Genomic DNA, 6,000 nt, shown 5'->3' with positions numbered 1-6,000 from the left:
AGGGAAAAATTCTGCCATTGGCTGCTGGGAGGAAGGTGAGGTGTCTTTGGTGGCATGGAGGAATTGACAAAACAGATGCTGGATGTGCTGTGCTGTTGAGATTTCCTCTTGCTGCTTGAAATCCAATGGGTGCTGTGTGGAGGCACGGAATTGTTTCATTTGGGTTTCCTGCTTCAAAGCGGAGCTGCTTGGTGAAATCAAGTTCCCTGCAGGGGGAAAAAGGTTTTTAGGGCACTTCACGAGAAATTGCCTATTAGTTGTATCCGTTATAAAGTGTGCTATTTAAATCAGCCTCCTTCTAGCTGCACATTTTTAGCTGTTCCTCCTGTTCTTCTTAAGCTGCCCATGGCTGGAGTGAAAAAGTTTTTGCCCAAATGAGCTGAATCTTCTCAATGTCATACTGAAGGAGGAGTTTGCCTTTGATGATAGGGTGTCTGCTGTTATGTTTTAACCTGTCTTTTGTTTATTGATAGCTGAAGAGGGGCTGGCATTAACACACCTGCAGACATGATATTACATAGATCGACTCTCAGCTCAGTTCCTATTAGGAATATGTACACATATTGTATTAAAACTGAATTCAGGGGCTTGTGGACCACTCTTCTGACTTGGAGGCATGCGTGTGGTTTGCTCTGAGTTCTCTCCTTCCCTGGTGTTTCCTAAATGACTCTTTTGTGGGAGAGCACAGTTGTGGCCAACAGCCCATGGAGGAGGCTCGAGGTAGACCACTTTCACCTCCCTTTCTACCCCAAGCTTTGCAGCCCTTCTTGCTCCCAAACTGCATCTAGCGAAAGGCCCATGGGGATCATAGTGCTGGCTTGAAGGTGGACTTCAGTGATTTTGAGGCTGGGGGGGAGATGCTTTGCACTGAGCTTTTTACTGTTTGGTTTAATGTGCAATTTCTCTGCCCAAAGAACCCATTGACTCAGCTCTTGAGATAATTACTGGATTTCACGTTGATAAGGCTTCATGCAAATATTTTAAAATACAAAAGAACAAAGACAAAATAGCTTTGTGTTATTAATCAGGGAGAGTAAAAGGGTGTATTGTTATGAAAATAGAGCACCCACTCCTCCAGCTTGCACGGAGCACCAGATGGTATAACATTTGTGAAGACATACCTTCAACAAACAGTCTGGATTAACCATTTAGCACTCCCAGCTCCTGCTCCTGTTTGCTAAATGCGCAGGGGAAGGCAGGGCAGTTACTGGCTGTTGGCTTGGCATTGGGAAAAGGCTGAAGGTGTCCTTGGCTTAATGCAAGTGCCTTTCTGTTGCACTCAGATTTATGTTCTCTGCGTTTGGCATGCTCAGCGTGGTGTTCCTTTCAAGAGATATAAGCACTGGACTGAGACCAGCATATATCACAGCCTACTTTTTTAGCAAGCGTATGCCTCTATGTTTGCAATGCAAAAAGTGTGCCTCTGCTGTACATGTTCTATTGGCTTCAAATGAATGGGCAGGGAAATAAAAGATAGCAAAACATGCATTTCTAGCAGTGTGATTACCCTGGCCCATGGCTGATGCTGCTCCCAGTGCAAGTGAGTGGTGTTCTGTTGTATGGCTGTGCTAAGATTGAGGCAACATCCTGTGGGATGTATGGAGGTGCTTGAGTGCTCCCTCTACCCCATCATGCATGCCCTGTGTTGCAGTGCAGTGGGTGAGGGAGCATTCTGCTGGTGCAGGAAGTCAAGCTGACTCAGGATTCAGCGCTGTGCTTTTTATGCACAGAGTTCTTCCTCCTCTCGATACAACAGCAGCTGTTATTGACCACGTCTTTAGAAAAAGATGCCTTTCATTGTTATTTGCTGCTTTCACTTGCATTTCAAAAGTCCAGGACTATGGATACAGATGCAGAAAGCTGCAGTCCCAGAAACTACGCTGGCAGACAACAGCAGGGAGGACGGTCCATTTTCCCTTTTATGCTACATATAACTAGAGAGGAAACTGTATTTATTCTATCATTTCTCCAGGGGGCTTCCCCTAGTTATTAGAATCTGCCTTATTAAATAATTGAGAAAGCTTGTCATAAAGTGACTTCTTGCTCCCCATCTGTCATTGAGATGTGCAGAAAATGGCATGTCAAGGAACATTTGCTTGGAAAGCTTCAGGGACCATTAACTCTTGTCACTACTTAAGTGACTAAGGAACCAGAAACAGTGGCACTGTTTCTCAGCTGGTTTGTAAATATCTAAGTGTGAGACTTTCCATCCTCCTCTCACTACGAGAGGGGGAGATGGAATACTGGGGTGTGAGCAGGACGAAGGAAGCCCACCTTGAGGGAGTGCATCCCATAAATGTCCATGGACAGCCCATGGTGGGAGCCTGCCACCAAACAGTGGGGACACACTAGCTGCTTGATGGCATGATGTGATATGACTGAATCCATTTTCCCTCCCCTGCATTTTGAGATCTGATGCAGTCTCACCATTTACCAGGAGAACCGTGATGTTCTCTAGTTTATATATGCTGTCCACAGTCTCTGGAAGCTGTGGAGGACAGGATGGGATGGAAGCTGGGACTGAAATCACCACCATAGCAGCAAGCAGATCTTGCAGCTGACATGAAGCTTCAAAAGCATTCTGTGAGGTTTTTCAACAGCAACCAAACATAAAGAGCCAGTGATGGGATATCTTAAATTTAAAAGTTTCCTCTAGGGAAGTCTTTGTAGCATCTAAATATTCCTCATATTCCAAACCACCTCAGCCAAGATGGACCTGGAGCTCCATAGCTGGAAGAAGCCTCAGCTGGGAGTTGCGTCTTTGCCATCCTGAGGTTCTCTCATAGCACTGACAGTTAAAATCAGCTCACCACAACCCACTGCACTTCAATGTTTGGAATACTTCCTGGACAGAGAGCCTTTGAACCCTGTAATGAATGTGGTTTGCTATACCTCGATGTCATTGAGGCGCTGTGTCCTCAGCTAGGAATAATCCACACTGTCAAAGAAACTGCTTGTTAATACAACAGATAGGTACAAAATGCATGAGGTGATAGCAGCACTACAGTCTTCATGGGAGAGAAGCATCCTTAGTGGTACCCTAGAGAAGCCTGGTTCCTCTGGTCAGACCTTACAGGTCCATATGAATGGCACAGCCTTAGCTTGGAGGAGGTTTCTGAATTCAGGAAACAGCTATAATTTTCACAAATACGTAATGTGGGTGGAATGGCTTGATGTGTCTTTATTCAATGCTCTCATCCAAGAGGAAGTGTGCTGCATTGCGTGTTGGAGCAGCCCTGTATTTAATGCCTTGTTATCACAGTTGTGTATTCTAGGTCAAGGCGAACTCTGAGCTCCTAAATGAGTATTTGTAAGTGCAGGCTCATATGTGGCGAGCAGTGCTCCTAAATCTTTTCACCCAAGATCTTTCCCAGTGAATTACTAGGTTGTAGATAAGATCTCGGGCACGTTGTACTCAGACAAAAATATACCTTTTTGTTTTTAAAAAGCTCAACACAGAAACAATTTTAGACTCTGAAGGGGAAGGTCATTGCTTACTTCATGGACTTAAAAAGTGTTAGCTCTTGCAATTTGATGATGAACCGAGCTGAGTCCCTTGCTTTCTCCTCCTCTGGCACAACTCCTGTATACTGATCTGTCCCCAAATAGGCCTTGGTTCTCTGTAAATCACAGCCTTGTCAGCTCCCGTTTTGTGTCTTAAAGTGAGATGCTGACAGTTTGTTCTCTGTTTCCAGCAGCTGTTTCTACCAATGCTCAGGGGAAACTGTCCCTTGTAGACAATGTATATTTGATGAATTCTACCTCTGTTTCCATGTGTGAATTATCCTGTGAGATACTTGGGATTTTGTCAAAATCCCTTCTTCTTCTTCTTCCATTGTGATGATGAACACCACCCAGGCACCAATGTCCAGCAATTCTGAGGCAGCATTTCTTGCTTTAGCTGATGTGCAGCTGACCTTTTGGTTTGCCAGGGCTGCACCGAGTGAAGAGGGATCGTCTTAGGCTGCATATAAAATATATGTTATAGCCAATGGATGTAAGTAACCACACTTACTTTATATTTTAATATATTCATTTTAACATGAAGAAAAAAGAGAACAACAAAAACTTAAAACCATTGGGATACTTGACCTCATTTTTGTGACACTAACACATCAGTCGGGTTCAATGGCTGTTGTTGCAATTCAGTGAGTTCTCAACGTGTTTGGAGAATTTTGATGAAGTTTTATTCTTCCTGCACTTCATCTTTATTCTCATATGTACGTACTGCCAAAGCTCCCCTCCTCTGAAGACATTCAAATCTACCTGGATGCTCTCCTGTGCAGTCCTCACTAGGGAGCCTTCTTTAGCTGGGGTTGGACTTGATGATACCCTGAGGTCCCTTCCAACTCCTACGTTTCCATGATATTTTCACTTTTCACAGGACTGTCTTTAGCCAATGTACAAAATGCATACAATTATTTACTGTCACCTCAGTCAGCACTATGCCTTCCCTGCATCCCAGTTTTAGCTCACACAGAGCCAATCCTGCACGGCTGTTTGGTTGGGATGGGAAAGGCCTGCTTCAGCTGCTGATCCCACAGGTTTGTGTGCAGTGATTCAATACCTGGAAACTCCTGAGGCTGTGCTAGCACACACGTGAATAGTTGCAAGTCATCCAAAAAGGCCTGGAGAAAGTTTCAGGAGCTCTTTACCTGATGTATACATGGACTATTCCCAAGAATGTGATCCATGGGAGTATTCTACCACCAGGCTGGCCCTCTTCTTACAGCTTTGTAAACCAAGCCAGTAAGGTCAACATCCTTTTCCTAACCTTGGGTGCCGTGGGACCCGTGCCCGCGTCCTGCAGGGGCAGGGTGTGAGCAGCTGCCTGCTCCAGAGCATCTTTCTGTGCTGTGGAAAGAGACGTTTCAGGACAATTTCTGTGTTGTCTGTAGGCATGTGAGTCTGATTCCCCTCTCAGGTTCCCATGGCCGCTACGGTACTTGTTTTCCAATTATTTTTAATGAAAAAACAATTTGTTCCTTGGCTTTCTTGTTACTGGAAGCACGATGAGCTGAGAACAGCTAAATATGGTCCTGACTTGTTATCGTGCAGACCTTGCCTCTTACCATTAATTGGCTGGGAATGGATTTCTCATTCGGCTAATTATTTCTAATTGTGTTACTCTCATTATTCAGCCATTTTTGCCTCTTGCCACAGACAGGCCTGATACAGCTGATGGGAAGAGGCTCCACCTGGACCCCGTTGGTGGGTGCACTCACAATCAAGGCAGGCAGCCCATGCCTCAAGGGGCACTGCTGCTCTCACTGGCACGTGGAGGGGTCCCACCTGCTCTGCATGCTGTGTTCTTGGCTACCTGTGCTGACCTTGTGGCTGGGTTGCCCTGTTAACAGTACAGGCAGTGTGCGATGATTTGCAAACTGCAAGCATTCTTGTTGCTTGCTTTCCTTCCCATTTTCTCAATCTAGGGAGAACCTCTCACGTGCAGCAGAGAAGAAAGTCTCTAAAGCAATGTATATTTTAAAGTGATGTATATTTTAAACTGTGGGACAGTTTCTTGTGGAATATCTCTTGGTTTGTTCATCTCAGAGAGGAGAAGGCTGAAGGGAGGCCCCATGGGGACCAACAGCCCAGCCCAAGGAGAGCCTCACTGCAGCCTCAAAGTAACTATGGGGAAGCCTGTCCTGCTCACAGCACTGGGGCTGGCACCTCTGCTGTGCCCTGAGTGCCTGCTGGGTGCCACTGTACCAGTGTTGATGTTTCCAGTAGTCACCCTGGAGCTGAAGTAGTAGTCACTGAGTTGGGTGGTTGCTGTGATGCTGCCCTAAGTGTGATGTTCCTTTGTTGTAGGAGACCTGGGTTGGGACTGTTTGTGTTCTCTGTCAGAAATGTGGAGCTGAGCCCAAGACCCTCCCTGCCCTTCCCCAGGCATGGTTTGGGGATAGCCTTAAATAATTATTTTGTTTTCAATCCATTGGCTTGTGGACTGTCGGTCTTTGTTCACATAAATGTGCCATTATCTAAATATTTCCATTT

Source organism: Lagopus leucura, unplaced genomic scaffold (assembly GCF_019238085.1).
Source record: "Lagopus leucura isolate 7727_CA_CO unplaced genomic scaffold, USGS_WTPT01 Super-Scaffold_1, whole genome shotgun sequence".
Lineage (NCBI taxonomy): Eukaryota > Metazoa > Chordata > Aves > Galliformes > Phasianidae > Lagopus > Lagopus leucura.
Note: the sequence above shows the minus strand (reverse complement) of the source record.